The 17,633-nt window shown below is 40.7% G+C and overlaps 1 protein-coding gene across 4 annotated transcripts in view; it reads right to left on the reverse strand.

Moving 5' to 3' along the window:
- Nucleotides 1–17,633, reverse strand: part of fgd4a (FYVE, RhoGEF and PH domain containing 4a) — a 73,351-nt gene that overhangs the window by 51,902 nt on the left and 3,816 nt on the right. The window contains exon 1 of one of the 4 annotated variants that reach the window (XM_088006109.1): nt 647–1,338. The exons of the other annotated variants lie outside the window; for them this stretch is intronic. The gene's annotated coding sequence lies outside the window, so the exon portion shown is untranslated. Of the gene's footprint in view, nt 1–646; nt 1,339–17,633 lie in introns of those variants that run through there. 4 annotated transcript variants of the gene reach the window in all.

The raw sequence follows: 17,633 nt of genomic DNA on the forward strand, positions 1-17,633 counted from the left end.
ATTGTCTGGCTGTTTAAGATGACAAATGGACTTTTATAATCATACTTTTGTTTGTGAAAGACTAGTGATTAGAGACTGATCCACAGCATTTACACACACCAGCAGAAGCATGTAGCCAAATACACACATACACACACGCGCACACACACACACACGCACACACACACACACACACACACACACTTTCCAGCAGCTCAGGCCAGCTGAGGTCGATTACACCAATCGAGGCAAACAGAGTTAACTGAAATCAGCAGCCTCTATGTGAAAAGATATGTGGGCATATGTGTGTGTGTGTGTGTTGCGCAGCATATCTTGAGACTGACTGCAGCTGATTCAATATCGCCTTAAACAAAATTAATAGTCCTCTCCAGCCGGTGCGGACCCACAGCGCTGCCACAGACACCCACGGCCAACAACGCCACGCCGCGCTGCAGCACCTGCCACATCTCATCCTGTGGAGAGATCAACGGCTTGTCTTTTGTCTCGGGAGTCCCTCCCTTTGAGCAGGTAATGTGTTTTAGTGAGCAGAAAGGCAAAGCCGGCGCTTTCTGTCTGTGCGGATGGGGAAAGTAACGCCTCCAGGGTTTGGATTGTGCGTCTCCTGCAGCCTACCGGTGCTGCTGGGTGAACAGACGGAGGCACTGACCTTAGCGGAGGCTGAGTCCAGTGAAAGTCCAGAGATGAAACAGAAATCCTGAACTGAGGAGACCTTCCTCTCTCTTCCTCTGTCAGCGCTCTGACGCTCAGGCTAGCAGGTTCAGCCTCATCATGTTAAACTGCTGCCTCACCGCATTGGTTGCATCTTCCCTCCCTCAGATTGGCCTCACACCCACACACACACACTTCAGCAAACTGATAAGTGACTCGCCCTCCAGCTCAGTTCCTCGCTGGCTTCAGTTTTCCTCTTTATGGTAAAGAGAAAACGATCACATTCCAGTGGAGACGGGGCAGAAGGCGGAGGTAGAAGCCTCCTCTGTGGGTGTGCATATGTCTGAGAGTGTGTGTCGCATGGACAAGCAGACCCATTGTGTTGGATGAAGGGGAGGGCTGGGGAGAGAGGAAGTGGCCAATGGCCGAACTCTACAGAGGATCTCGGTTCTGACACCGAGCAACCCCCCTTCCAGGAATAAAGCCGGGTGGGGAGCAGAAGAAAGGCGACGCATCTGGCCAGAGATGTGACAAAGAACTGGTTTCTTTCTCAGAAAGAGAAGGACTGGAGCAAGGGGCTGAAGAATCCAACTCGGCTCTGGTCATTTTTCTTTCATATCCGGAGCCCAGAAGCCGGTTCTGGACTCTACAGGGATCGAAAGACAAAGTCGCCCACTCTTCTCACAAAACAAATCAGAAAATGTTTCAAAAACAGGAAGGGAAACTGGGAAGTTTTATCTAGAGGGGAAATTTTGAAATCATCATGTACACTATATACACAACGGCAACTCTTAACTTTTAACTGAATAAAAATATAAATGAGCCTCTTTAGTTGATCAAATTAACATTCACAGTGAGCCGTTTAGAATCTTCTCAGCTCTGAAGGTTTAATATTTGTTGATACAGTAAATTTGACTCTTTCCAGGATCAAGAAGCTGAAGAAGCTGCAACTTTCTTATCCCACTCTAATGATGACTCAGCACTTCTTCATTTAGCTGTTTCTGTTTTAGGCAATGTGACAGAGCTGCAGAGGAAACCAGATATTTACACATCATTTAACTTTCTGACATTTAATCAGAGTAACCAGTTCCCATCTTTAGGTCATCTGGGTGTTAATGTTCCGTCTTAAACCTCCAGTCGGTCGTGGCTGATTGTAGCTTGTACTGAGCCAGGTTCTGGTTCTGGTTCTGCTGGAGGTTTCTGTCTGTTTTCAGGGAGCTTTTCCTCTCCGCTGTCGCTACATGCAGATTGTCTGCTGTTGCTGAATGCTGCAAGTCGTGTTTTCATCAGCAGCAGTTTCCTTTACAAATGAGCACAAAACTTTGTTGATTTTCTGCTAATGTTGAAACAACACAGTTTTTATTTCATGTCGTTTCCATTAAATAAAAAATAGTTAAAATCATCAATTTATGCAGCAAGTCATTAAAAATAAAACATGTCACGCCATCGTCTGTCTACCACTTCCTGCCATCTTTTCGTCTTTCACACCAGTAATAACATCCGACTGTTGATCACATGACGATACAACCAAAAACCACCTCGTAGCTCAAAAACCTTCTGTCAAAAAATGTTAGTTTTTAAAAAAATAAGATTTCCTTTAAGCAAATTCATTTTTAATTCTAAGTTGCATAACTTTAAGGTCAGAACTGGTAGAACTGGGTGTTTGCAGGTGACCTCACTCACACACCTTTCTCACACACCTTTCAGTATCTGAGAAACCTTCTGACAGACACCGACTCTTTCAGTCCTTCAGCCGCTAATCTGGAGCTTCAGAAACTAAAAACTGGGAAAAAATGACAGAGCCGGTGTTCACAGATAATTTCTCAGATCTTTATAGAGTAGCTTAAGTCTGAATACGTTTCAAATTTGCAGCTCTTGCCACATCCCCTAAGAGCTCTTCATTTCAGGAACTAACTTTTTTTAGCTTGATGACATGCATGTTTGTTTTTTAAGTTTCTGAGTTCATTTGATAAGAACTCAGATGTTATCATTAAAACATACCAAAGTAAAAACTAACAACAAAAAGCATACAGTGAGGTTGAAGGGCTGAGTCTAATGATAAATAGGTGAGATGAGTGTAAAATACAATGAGCTCATCTGAACCTGTAAAGCACACAGTGCTTTTTGTGGGTGACATGGGAGGCTTGTTTGGTGGCGATGTGTGAAAGAACAGTCAGCGCTTCTTTCCCCCAGCTGAGAAAATGACCTGCAGACATCGATGGGTGCTAAAGTAGAAGGAAATGCTGCTTTCACAAGCGTTGGTTGAGTGTGACGCATGCAAACTCAAACCATGGTGGGGAAAAAAAAACGTATTTAAATGTTTAAACAGACCTGCACCCAAACATTAAGTGACAGCAGGGCATTAGTAGATCTACCAGAGCAGTTTGTATTTTACTGTTCCCTCCAGAAACACTTTAGCTCAAAGTTTTCCATCTGACAGGATCTGCACCTGGGAACTCACTCCGTCAATTTAAAGTCTGTAACAAATGTTCAAAAAAACAAACAACTCTGGAACTGTATGCTTAATGTTTTATTGTCATGTTTTTATATTTTATTGCTTTACATGTATAGGATTCTGTATATGTTGTATTATTTTAAATGATAATATTCACTTTCTAATATTTTTAGATGAGACTCTCTGCTCTAGTTTTTCATTTTTCACCTCAGCAAATTCAACATGGATCCAGCGACTCCCACCGCTGCCTTTGTTTGGCCGTTAACCTCCAATGTTTTCCAGCAGCTACATGAAAGGATTTACTGGCTCTTAATCTCAAACACACCTTGAACCATGCTGTGAGTCTGGCTAGACCTCACTATACCACACACTAATTAGAGAGTGGAGGATCTGGAGAGCAATAATAAAACCTCAGCAGCATAATGTGCCAGGCACGTGCCCAAGTATTCCTGCTTGTTACGCAGAGAGAAAGAATGCTTCATGCTCAGCTTCCTGCAAGCTCTTAGGAAAGGCAATAATTCATGCACATGGTAATTCAAAGTACTTTAGAGGAAAACAAAGAAACAGCAATAAAAACATGAAGCTTCATTTAAAACAGATTAACTGTCAAAGACATAAACATGGTGGTTCATTTAAAAAATGCAGAAAGTTGCTTTTGATAGTCATAATTACAGGATGTGTAATAGTCAGTCGATGGATTAAAAGTAGCAAGTATTCACTTAGAAAAGCAGATTAAAATGTCCCTATTCATGCAAAAATGGTCATATTTTAAGTGATATTTCAATGAAATTTAAAAGTAAGTAACTTATGTGATTGTACATATATTAGAACTTTCAATGAATATTTTATGATATTAAACTGTTTTATTAACTCACCTGCTCAGGGACTACAGATGGAAACTAGCTTAAGCCTTTTATCAATGTTTTTTGCACATTGTCCCTGTTTTAAATAAACTTTCAAAAAACTAAAGAAGTCATATTTTGGTTAACAATAACTCAATAATAGCACATGTTAATTTCATGCCACTAAATGGACACACTGGATGAAGGTTCACTCACCACATCATACCAAATGCTTGAAGAGGCTCCTACGGCAGTGCAACCTGACCTATTTTCTGATTAATTCTGATAATAACAGCCTGAAGGGACTTACAGGTTCAGTAATGAACATCTCATCCTCAGATGGTGCTCTGACTATAAAACCTTTGATATATTTTGTGAGTTTTTTTCTGATATATTTTCTGTTGGATTCAAATGTCTGTCGCCTAAATTCAAAAATAGTTCATTGTTCCAGTTGATTTTAGATTCCCAACAATCCTAACAAGACAGTTAGGTTGGTTCTAAGCAGAGCATGAACCAAAAGCTGGAGGAAGATGATGCGAGGAAGATGAGGTGGTGATTTTCCTCCGGGGATGACAGAGTGATTCAGCCAAACATCCTAACCCAACGTGACGGGTGGGCTCTAATAACCCAGAGCAAGTCCCTCTCAGCTTCCAGGTTTCAGAACATGCTACAATATTAAATAATTTATGCAACATTAATGTGACGCCAGGCAGCTTTTATGGGAATAACCATTTAAAAACAAATTGGGTTCCAGAAACGTGTCGGGCAGCTGGGGAAAGGGAGCACTTCAAAATCAAGCTGACAATAATATCAACTTATAAACCAAAATGCTGGATGATTGCTATCTGAGGGATGGCCTGTCGTTTCCATGGCGACACTTCTTCATACCTATTTACTCACAGTCCAGTCTGCAGCGGGAGGCCCATGCACAGACCCTTATGCACCGATTACGGGCAGGCAGATAAACATACAGCTGCACATGCTGCAAATCCATAAGTCCTTAGTGCACACAATAAGAGGAACGCCATATGGTAAAAAATGAGTTTAATAAACATGCTGAAATGAAGATGAAGAGGAGAGAGTCGGTCAGAAAAGCTGGAGTTTGTGTGTTAGCTGCGAAGAACTCCAGTTTCTGTCTCAAGCTGTTTACAGTTAGCATCAAATCAAAACATTATTATATCGGTTTGTTACAAATATGCTTCACTGTCACTTTAAACATTCATTCATTAACTTCCAATTTGTTCTGATTTTGCATTCCTGCTAATGGAGTTAGCTCCTGCTAGTAGGCTTAGCGCCTAGTAATATTATTAGCTCCTGCTAATGGAGTTAGCTCCTGCTAATGGAGTTAGCTCCTGCTAGTAGGCTTAGCGCCTAGTAATATTATTAGCTCCTGCTAATGGAGTTAGCTCCTGCTAGTAGGCTTAGCGCCTAGTAATATTATTAGCTCCTGCTAATGGAGTTAGCTCCTGCTAGTAGGCTTAGCGCCTAGTAATATTATTAGCTCCTGCTAATGGAGTTAGCTCCTGCTAGTAGGCTTAGTGCCTAGTAATATTATTAGCTCTTGCTAATGGAGTTGGCTCTTGCTAATGGAGTTAGCTCCTGCAATTGCTGCCATCTCTAGCTAAAGTTACCAGATGCTGTTAGCTCCTGCTGGTTCAGTAAACAGTAGATCACAAGCCATCATCATCATCATCAGCAGCAGACGTCTCGTGTTTAACGACACATGAAGACGTTTTGTGGGCGGCCCTCATCAGCCGCCTCACCTTCACTTCTTCTTTTGTTTACAGACTCCGGTCCACCATAACCTTTCCACCTCGTCGGCCCAGCATGCATTGCACCAGAGAAAAAATGGGGCCTATCTAGGTGAAAAATGCAAAATATCCTGTTTTTGATGTAATTATGAGTTTTTAAGCATAGCAGACAAAAACCTACAGGTTGATAGGAAAATATATTTAGGGCAACATCTTTATATGGTATTTAAAGTAAAGTCATAAAACATTTTCAGAAGTCAAAATGAAAATAAATGAAAACTTGTTTTAATCGGCTATTTGTTGGCACAGAAACATGAAGCTGACATTTGTGCACATAACAGGACGTTTCTGTCAGACATTTGATAATATGCAGAGATTTAATAGTCAGATGCCTCACTACCTTCCTCCCACACAAACACACAGCCAGCATCACACTTTTTTCTACCTCCTCACAGCCTCCTCTGTCTCTGCAACACGTCCAGCCCCGTCTCACCAGCCTGTCCACCTCTTTGTCCTCCCACTGGACGAACGTCTGCAGGCCATGACTCACCACCTCCTCATCTCTAATGCACAGCGTACGGCCCCCCCGGCCTCCGCACGCCCCTCACCCACATTAATGAAGCCCAGATCATGTAAGCTGCATGCACACAATGCATCAGAGCCCTCGCTGCTTTCATTGACTCTCATTACTGACACACATAATGAAATCCAGCGCTGAAGGATTGGTGTTATGTGCCGACACAAGCACGTTAATGTATGCACAAGTGAGATCAAAAGCAACAGGAATGCAACAAACAAGACTCCAGAGGCTGAATCGGAGTCTGCAAAGAACATTTAAGAAAGGAAACGAATCAGCACTGAAGTCTGAGTCACAAAAATCAGAGATTTATTTTTAAAAAAAGCATGTCTACCTGCTAAAATGAACGTCAGCTGAGTAACAACACTGCAAGAAGAATAATGAAACGGCTGAAAGGAACCAAATTGATGAATTAGTTTATTTAGGGTGAGAAAAGCGCCTGGTTTATTATCACCCTCATCTTCTTCATCTTTCCTTGAGGTAAACACACAGAACTAATCCAACCATAATCCAACCTGAATTAATAATCTGGCTGTTAGAACCTCCCAGACTCAGATCTACTGATCAGATCTACTGATCAGATCTACTGGTAATTAGAAAAAAAAACAATCTCTGGGTTAGATAATGGAGAGTGTTGTGTAAGCGTTATGCGTTTCCTGCACAGAGTCAATTATCCCGTCGATGCTTCAGCGATCACATGCTGCCCATCAGGATTGATGTTCCTCTTTACGTTGTGTAACATTTCAGCAGATCTGGACTGTAAAAGGCTGAGCGGTCATTCTGAAGGATTTAAATATAGTTTTTGGTACGTAATCATTTTTGGAGAAAAGTTGGACATGATATAATAATAGTAACACGAATGGAAGCATTTTAAACGGCTGAATAAATCAGAAGATGTTACAATGTCAAAACTGTGGCAAAGCTGCAAAGACAGAAAGTTATACTGTACCAGTTGTTAATAAATGAGCAAATCTCCTTATTGATGAAGCAACAAAATAGAAAATCTGATTCATATAATGAACTAAAACAAAGCTACCTGGAAACCAGGTCCATATTTTCTGATGTTTTTAAAGCTGAATAATCAGTCAGTAAGCAAAACAACAACAATAAACACCGTGTTTTTTTAAATTAACTTTGTTCTGAGTTTAAGGATGTTTTCATAGTCCAGTCGACCCGGTTCTATTGGAGCCAAAATGCCATCATCTGCTCCACCTCCAGCTGCTGTGGCTCTGAGTCAAACCAACCTGTTCCCCTCCTGGCCTGTGGGGGCGCTGCACCAAGAACCACTGAAGGAAACAACACAAAAACCTCTGAAGCGCAACTTCCTTCTTCACCAGATGGAGACTAAAATGTGACATCAGATTTTAGCGGTTGGAGGATTTCTCTTTAGTCTTTGGCTAAAGACCAGGAGCCATTTCTCCTATTGCTCGAGTAGCTCGTTAGCTTTGGTTGTATTTACCTAGAATGCCCTGCTGTAGTCCACTTCCTGCTTTTGGAGTGGTCTCGAGTCCACTCGGCGTTCACATACTCATTCGAACGTCAACTGAACCCAGACTGAGGTTTGTAGGCGGACCAGAGTTTGCCTCAGAGTTCGATCACTCTCCCCCAAATGAACCAGATGGACTGGAGGTGGATTAAAGTGGACCAAACAGGGCTGGTGGAAACGGTCTCTGAAAAGGAACCTATTCTTCCTTTTTGAAGCAGCTAGCACAGGTCAAAACATGTTTGTGAATTTTTTCTGCAAAAATCATTCTCAGATAATGAGATTTCATCTCCTCAGTTCTGCCTCTTTCAGAATGAGCTGCTTTAGCGTCACTGTCACTTTTATGCAAATGAGCTGCTGCCAGATCTTTAATGTATTATGGTGCTAACCCATTTAGCACCACAGTATAACAACAGTATACTAAAATAACAACAGTATTTTAAAGTCTATTCTTTGAGCTACAGGGAGCCAGTGTAGGGACTTTAAAACTGGTGTTATGCGCTCTGTCTTCAGCAGCTTCTGGATCAGCTGCAGCTGTTTGATTGATTTATTAGTCAAACATGTGAAGACGCTGTTGCAGTAATCAATGCGGCTAAAGATAAACGCATGGATGAGTTTCTCTAGATCGCGCTGAGACATTAGTCCTCTAATCCTGGAGATGTTCTTCAGGTGATAGAAGGCTGACTTTGTGACTGTCTTAATGTGGCTCTGAACAGAGGCGCAAAAAGTAGCTATGCAGCTTATGCAACGCATAGGGGCGCAGCACCAGAGGGGGCGCCAAAACCCCGTCTGGAGGGGGCGACGCACCGATTATGTTTTCCCATACACTTCAGCGCGCCTCACGCTCCTTCACCTCTCGTACATAACGAGGTAAATGTAGCGATTTTTACACTTCACGTATCGTCGCCTCGGGGGGATTTATGTTTTCGCATCCACCTGAATAATGTGTAGTTGCGCCAGTGGCTCTGAAGGTTCAGGTCAGAGTCCATCACTACTCCCAGGTTTCGGGCTGATCGCTGGTTTTCAGTTGTAATAACTGAAGCTGAGCATTGACTCTAGTTCGCTCCTCTTTAGGTCCAAAGATAATAATTTCAGTTTATTTCTGTTCAGCAGGAGAAAGTTTTGGCACATCCACACATTGATCTGTTCTAAGCATCTGTTCAGTGATTGGATGGGGTCAAAGGTCACCTGGTGACATCACGATGTAGAGCTGTGTATCACCTGCATAGTCATGGTAACTGATCCTATTTCCTGTTATAACCTGAGCCAGTGGGAGCATATAAATATTGAAAAGAAGGGGTCCTAGGATTGAACCTTGGGGTACCCCACATGTGACCTTTGACTTCTCTGATGAGAAGTTTCCGATTGAAATAAAGAAATCCCTGTTCTTTATGTAGGATTCAAACCAGTTGAGCACTGGACCGGAGAGTCCGACCCAACTCTCCAGTCGATTCAGTAAAATGTCCTGATCTGCACTGAGGTCCAACAGAACCAGCACTGTGGTTCTCCCACAGTCTGTATTTATATGGATGTCATTGAACACTTTGACTAGGCCGTCTCCGTGCTGTGGTGAGCACGAAAACCAGACTGGAAGGAGTCAAAGCGATTCATTATTGTTAGGAAGTTAGTTAATTGTTTAAAAACTGCTTTTTCAATAACTTTGCTGATGAATGGGAGGTCAGAGGTCAGAGGTCGCCCTGTAATTCTGCAGCAGTGATTTGTCCAGATTGTTCTTTTTTTATCAGTGGTTTGATAACTGCTGTTTTCAAAGCCTGGGGGAAAACACCTGAAGAGAACGATGAGTTACAATTTGGATCAGATCATTAGCAACGACAGGCAGAACTTTCTTAAAGAAATGTGTGGGTACGACATCCAGACAGCAGGAACTGGAGCTTCACTGACTTATAATTTCCTCCAGGGTTTTATAATGAAGTAGTTGAAATTGGGTCATTTTTCCTGCATTTGTTTTGTTTGGGCCCAGCATTGGTACTGGCTTTGGAGTGGATGTGCAGATTAATCCTCTGATGTTTTGAATTTTCTCTGAAAAGAAACTGGAAAACTTATTGCAGGCGGCATTAGATTGAAGTTCAGGTGGTGACGTCATAGGAGGGTTTGTGAGCCTGTCAACAGTAGCAAATAAAGCTTGAGCATTGTTAATGTTTTTGTTTATGACATCTGCAAAGAAAGCCTCTCTTTCATGTTAGTGTTGTGTGATAGTTACGTTGTCTTTCTTTATAGATGTCATAATAAACGTGCAGTTGAGTTTTACACCATCTCCGTTCGACCCTTCGGCAGAGTTGTCTAACAGATTGAACTGTTTGTGCATTTCTCCATGGAGATTTCTTCCTACCAGATACAACCTTCACTTTAATGGGGGCAATGTAATCAATGATATCTGAAAGTTTGCACTGAAGATCTTCTACCAACTTATCTACGTCATTATAGCTTAAGGGCGAGGAAGAAGAGTAGATTTGATTAAATGTTTCTGCTGTGTTTTCTGTGAAAGTACATTTAGTGATAGTAGCTGTTTGTCCAAGTGGGTTAATGGATAAAGAACATTCAAAGATAACAGCAAAGTGATCCGACAGGCGACATCAGTTACAGAGACGTTGGAAATATTCACACCCTCACTGATAACCAGGTCCAGTGTGTGTTGCTTGTTTGACATGTTGTGTTAAACCAAAACTCTCTAATATATTAAAGAGCTTTTTTGCCCCGGTCTTGGGGGTTGTCAACATGAATGTTTAAATCACCGACAATTATCAAACAATCATAATCAATGCATGAGATAAAAACCGTCTTTCACCTAGAGTCGGAGCCGAGTGCGTCAGCCTGAACGGCTGCAGATTCTAACATTAGAACCTGCTAAACATCTGAGTTTGTGCTGCTTTATCTGCTCACTTAAAAACAACATCAACAAACAAAACTAATATATTTATGCAACATATCAAGTGAAGAACGGGACATTTTTCTGTTTCTGATCTAGGAGTCTCCCCTTGCTGGCCTAGAGAGGAATCACTCCTCAAATTCTGGTTCTGTTAATTCAGATTTAATTAAAACAAAAATCAAAGCTGTTGTAGATACATTTTGCATAAATACAGGAATAGAAGCAAATTAAGAAACTATTTATGTGTAACTGCCTGGTTGAGCAGACAGCCATCTTTATTAGAGCGACACATCATAAACCGTGTTCCAGTTTGTTTTAGCAGCTCTTACCTACATTAACTTTTAATTTATGAAGCCATGCAGAGGATTTCACACACCGGGAACTTTAAAACCACAAATTGTATTTTAATTGATTGAGATATCTGTGAAGTAAGAGGAAGTGATTCAAGGTACTAAAACAAAATGGCCACATGTTTTAGATTCTTGTACAGGAATAGATTTTGCACACTTGTCTACTCAGTGACCAATGAAATCACTTTAAAGTACAATCACATTCACCCAGGGGTTTGCTTTTTTATGAAACAAACACATTAATCACTGAAAAATTTAGGAAAATGTTTTTCACAGTGGCGTACTCAACTAAAATATATTTTTGCACGAAAACTGCCCATATACAACATGCTTAGTGTTATATCAGCTCAGTTGGACCCACAGAAATCAAATTTACTGAATTTTTTATTTTTCACGATAGCCACCATTGTTGTCATCGAAATTATTTTTTACACTAAAATTGCCAATAATGTGCTTGGTGTCACATCAACATCATTTTGAAGCATGTAATATATATATATAAACAACAACACAGCCAAGATACTGCGCAGAACCCTCAAGCTCCCAGGCCTCTGGTAGAGGACCCGAGCTCAGAGGATGAAAGAGACCACCCACGGAGGGTGAGAGGGAAATTTTTTAAAATGGCCGCCATGTTAGTAATGGAGAATATGTTCACCAACATCAGCAGGAGTTACTCCTCATATTAGCTCAAGTAATGCTAAGATTACTTGAGCAACAGAAAAAAACTGGCAGAAATTAACACAAAAAAGCAACTAAAAAATACTTAGCATAAGCAAACGCTAGAGACACCAACAATGATCAGACGGTAACTCTAACCACATTAAAAAGAAATTAGCTGAATGACATGCTAACCATTGAAGACGACTGTCTGCGTCACATCTTGTCAAAAAATCTAATCAAAATCTAACGTTTGTCACTCATTTCTTAGTTATTGACTGTATGTTGCTTTTATGACTTTTTATTTTGTGTTTTTATGATGCAAAACACTTTGAACTTTAAATGCATCATTGCTGAAATGTTCCATACAAATAAACTTGATTGATTGACCATCTCCTTGTAAAACAGCAAAGTCCTCATTTTCAAGGATTTGTTACACATCATCTCTTTAAAGTTGTATGAACAGGATAACCAAAGTCAAAAACATAAAGTGACACAAAGTTCATCTAAGTTATGAAAACTGGTAACAATTTATGGCAATAATTGGTTTGAAAGGCTGAAAAATGGCAGCCATCTTGAAGAATGGCCGTCATCCTGATAGTCTAGTAGCTAATGGGAAATAGAAAAATACGACCTGAAGGGTGAACATGCAACTTTTTATACTTTGACAGATTTTCACAGTAAAACGCTGCACCATCTGCGGTACCATCTGAGCCATGGCTGCGATGAAACTCCACCATTCAGGCTGAGAGTATTGAAACTTACTGAAACAAACAAAAACTTTATACATTTTTAACATTTCCTCACATCAGAGGCAGCTACAGTTGGTTCCTGTAGAAACAGAAAGTCAACCCAACTGGAACGGCGTTGTGTTCGTCTCACGCTGAAACAATGAGCGTGGTGAAAGGACCCGGGCCTTTTCCTTCCTGCCAACCAGGAGGAAGCAGAAAGCTTCACTCCGTTTCCTCCTGCAGGCGAAGGTTGATGCAACCTCCTTCACCAGCGGTGCAAAGCATCCCAGACGATGTAAAGGCTGAAGAGTTTATACGCATGAACCGTCGTCTCCAGTGCAGCACAGCATGAAAAGAGTAAATGTGCCACTGGGGGAGCTGGAAAAAGGCCAGAGCGGTCTAAGAGGGGGAAACGGTTCCCAGGCCTCTGAGAACAGAACAGTCTCTCTTTTTACAGCGTGGCGGATTTAAATTCTTTCTGTCTTGCTGCTGAACACCAACGATACTGAAGGAGTTTGCTAAATCCACATTGGCTCCTGGGAACAGCCACTGTCCGGGAAGAAAACACGAGCATGCTTCTGCTGCATTTCCCAAAGATAGTTCACTTTACACAGTGGGAGCGTTTCCACAAACCACCCAGCAGCAAAATTAATGGCTTATCAGAAGGAAAGCAAGATAATGGGATTAGAAACTTGATCCAGAAAACAGATGAGCTGAAAGGGGAAGCCAGACAGGGAAGGATGAAGATGCATTTCTGTAGAATCGACTCACGCTTAAAAACAAAACAAAAAAAAAAAAGAGGAGTTTCCAGATCTTACCATAACAGCAGAGCAGACACATCTTTGAGTTTTTACCTTTCCGGCTCCAAAACCTGTACTTGCGTCGCCGTTTCATTGTCAGTCCACTCAAGGTCAGCTAATCAGTGAGCGTTAATTCATGATGAAGTCCAGACCTGCCAGCTTCTAACCGACTCAGATGCGAATAAAGGTAGTCCATGTTGAGTCCAAGAGGAGAAGTGAAGGTGTGTGAAAGTCCAAAAATACTCCTGTGTTTAGTGAAATGGACTTCCTTCCTTCCTGTCAGAACTCAAAGAGGGAGAGGAGACCTGCTGCTCTGCTCCTCAGATCTAGTGAAGAGGAAGAATCATCCATCTGAAGGTCTTTACATCCGTCCCTCTTCTGGGGAAGGAATATCCCAGATTTCACAAACAGACAAGATTTCTTAATCAGCTTGAGGAGCTCCACTCAAACTTGCTTCTGAAGGTGTGTCCTGGTCTTTAGCTCGGCTTGAACTCAAAAGGTAAAGAAGAATACGGGAGGTTTCTGGGAAAAGCCTCGCTATCAAACAATGCCAGTCAGGAGAGGGAAGCAACACACATCCCAGTCAGGAAGCTGCAGCTGGCGAATGGAAAGAAAAACAAGTTTCCTTCTCACTGCGTCTGAAACACAGGATCATTTCTGCACAAAGGTGAGTAAAGAATCCAAAGATTTTACTCAAGTTAGGGGGGAACTGCGTCAACAAATATTTACCTACGCAAAATGATAACTAATGTTGCTGGATGATAAATTGTTCCAGAAGTTATTTCGATAAGCATTGATATTGTTGCTTTGACAACATTTTCCAGTAATATAATGGTAATGATGTAATACATCAGGGTTTGCATTTTTTAAGATTTTATAGATGGTGTTCAGGTATTAATCTTCCAATCTTTTAATAACACATAATTATCAAGTAATATTTTCAAATTCCCTGTCAACTTTAAACATGTTTGATCTCAGAAACACGGCAGGCAGCGGATGAATGACGGCTCTGAGCCCAACCAGCAGGGAAACCTTGAACATATTCTCAAAGATCAATAAATGTTTAACACTGAAACCAGAAGACATTTTAAATAAACAACAAATAAAATGAATTATGAAGTCTCTGTAAACAAAACTGTCCTTCAAAAAAAAGTTTCAGTTGAGACCAAAACATCAAACTGAAAACTTTTATATCCAGAAAGAGACAAAAGAGAAAACTATAAATTATTCAAATGGAAATTATTGAGCTTGTTTTAATTCATTATGCAATTCATTGATTTATTGTTTATTGCAACAAGCTAATATTTACTCATATAAAAGAAAAGATAAATAAAAGAAATTACAAAATAAACTTTAATCTGAAACACTTTTCCAATATGAAATGTATGAAACCAATATATAATAAGTAACATATTTTATGTGATGAAAAGTATTTCCAGTAACAACAGACTCAGCAGACAGGAAGTAGCAACAAAGCTTGTGCACAAGCAAGAGGTCTCACTTCAACATAAAGTGTAGCTGAGTGTCTGGAAATGGCACATTTTTGCTTGAGAGTAGAATTAGCAATAAAATTAAAATATAGAGTACAAAGTAGTACAGCTACTTCTAGAAGTATTTTCCTTAAAAAACAAACAAACAAATAAAAGTTACTCATGTAAATGTAGCTGGTTACCACTCAACTCTGTTTTAGGAACAAGTTAGATGACATTTTAAATCAGACATGATTGTTTTAAATAATGTCTCCAGTATCACAAACTAATAAATCAATGCTTTGCAGTAAATGAAGTGTTGATGTTTGATTTCAACAAAGCTAGAAATAAACTAAAAATTAAGACGTAACATAAATACATATAAAAATGTAACCTAAATCAAAGTTTCACATTTTTAAACCTGGGTTCATTTCAGCAGTAAGAGCGCCAACATTCCCTGATGAACAAAATAAAACTCTTGGTATTTGTCTCCACCTGCTGGGAGTTCTCGGTACTGCTACAGTAGCGCCCTTCATCTGTCAGTATTTCTGCATATTCTGAGGTTTATTACTCAAACAGGAATTCGCCATATCCTGTTACATGCAACTAAAAATCCCACTGATGACCAACTGAGCGGATAGATGACGTCATCTTCATATTACACAAGCAGCATAGCTTGAAATATTCTTATAGGTCATAAAAAATAAAAAAAACACTTCTGCTTTCCTTCATCTAATAAGCTGTTATATTTTATAGCTAAAGGTAAATAATTTCTGGACAGCTGCAGATTGTATTTATGGACACTATGAAGATAAATACCTCAACAACCAGGAAGTGAACTGAGTGACTGACCAGAATAGTTTTATAGGTTTGTTCATTTTTTCCTTCCTGGGTTCCTTTTCTTCTTCCAACACTCCTTGTGACCTTTAGCATCGTGGCTGCTATCACCTGAGCCAGGTGTGGATATATACTGAAACTCCATTAAGGAACAGCTCACGTATTACATTATGCAAGAAAGAGACACCTGGATTACAGTAACCCTCAGTTTCACTACGCCTGAATGCTGCCGTGTGATTGGCTATTTGCCTGCTGCTGTTAAACTGTTGAAGTGTAACTAGTTATAAGGTAGCTTGTGAGTATAATAAATGTTATGAATGATTTTAAGAGAAAAGCTGAGAGGAAGAAGTTACCGTAATCTAATCGAGAAGGGACATTGGTGAGGACGGCTGTTCTGAGCAGAGAGACGGACGGAGACGGCCAACGTTCCAAAGATTAAATATCCAGACAGAGAGGAGATCCAAGAGACAAAGTGCTGTTCATGATCCCACAGGGAGAAACTCTGGAATCATTTTAAACCGGTCATATTCTGTTTTCTTAGAGTTCTGTTTAAAGCTGCAGAATGAAACTTTTACAGGAAAAAGTTTTCCCATATGGTATAATATGAGACAGATAATCTGTGAAAAGATCCACTCCTGGTCAAGAACAAGCAGTCAGAGTCATGAGAGGAGGGTCTTAGCGCTGCCAATCAACCTTGTGTTTATTGACAGCAGAACGAAAGGGGGAGGAAGTGAGCAGCACATACACAACAATGATTGACAGTGCTAAAACCCTTCACGCGTCTCTGATTGGTTGCTTCTGACTGAGTGATGCTTTACTCCTGTTAGTACTGGGAGCACTGGGAGAAGGCAGAGGAGCTGCTTATATTATACTGCCACAACATGTAAATGTAAAAAACATATTTTAAATAAAGTGACATCCTGTAGCTTTAAGGGAGTTTTGACAAAAACATGATTTAATTTCACAGAGGCATCAGAAAGGAAAGATGGCGGAGAGAGAGCTGGGTGTCATCCGCACAGCTGGGAAAACAAACGGCAGATTCTCTGAAAATAAGACCAACTGGGAGAAGATAGAAGAAGAAAAGGACCAAGACCAGAACCCTGAGGAACACCGGCGGTCACTGAGGAAGACTGGGCCTTGACCACAACAACCTCAAACACGAAGATTAAATGCGTAGCATCAGATGGTATCTATGGTAACAATATAACGATAGAAATTGTTATTTTAATTTATTTAAATCTTAAATTTTATCTCCACTGAAAACCACCAAACAAAATTCAACAATATTCTCAATCTGAATAAAAAAATCTAAATATTTCAGAGCTAAGGTGGAAATTCAAACATTTACCCCGACAGTTAGGAAGCTGAATGCAGTGGCTCGGTTTGCTTATGCCTTGGGCCGGCTCGGGTTGCACGTTACTCACACAGCTGAATTATCAAGAATAATCACTTTTCAAAGACGTTTCCATCTCCAAAATAAAAACACTGGCATTTCAGAGCCGCCTGCTCTGAAAGGGTTCAGCAAAGCACAGAAAATAAAACAAATCTGAGCGGCTGCAGAAGTGAGACAGAGAGTCGGTTCAGCTCCAGATGAATGAGCGACAGGGGAGGACAACAGCAGCAGGACACACAGCTCCTAATTCATACAGTCCCACTGCTCCTCTCTGAGCCAACAAGCAGCTCATTGTTGGAAAACAGCCGACCGTCTTTACAGAAACACCAGCTCTCAGCTACAGCTCAAGGTCCAAATCCGCTCCGCTGACGTTTCCTGGAAAAACCTGCAAACTCTGAAGAAGTTTCAGCTCTGCTGCACAGGATTCAGAATATTTTAACACATCACAACCACAAAGTGCAACATATTTCACTGAAATTTCATCTGACAAATGAAAAGTGGGAAGAATCAAGCCTTTCTGGAATCACCTTCTGGGTTTTGATGTGGCGACAGTGGAGAGGAAAAACTCCAGTCTCATCTAGTTTTACATATAGTGTGAAATTTAATTTCTTTAAGTATCTGAAGCTCAGACAGATGGAGCAACATCTGTGAACATCAATTGTTAAGTCAGATTCTCAGTTGAATGGAGGTCTGGACTTTGACTAGGCCATTCTAACACATGAATCTGGTGGTTGTCCTGAGGGAAGGTAAACT

Source organism: Poecilia mexicana, unplaced genomic scaffold, assembly GCF_051168715.1.
Source record: "Poecilia mexicana isolate PSO_F unplaced genomic scaffold, ASM5116871v1 scaffold_6, whole genome shotgun sequence".
NCBI lineage: Eukaryota > Metazoa > Chordata > Actinopteri > Cyprinodontiformes > Poeciliidae > Poecilia > Poecilia mexicana.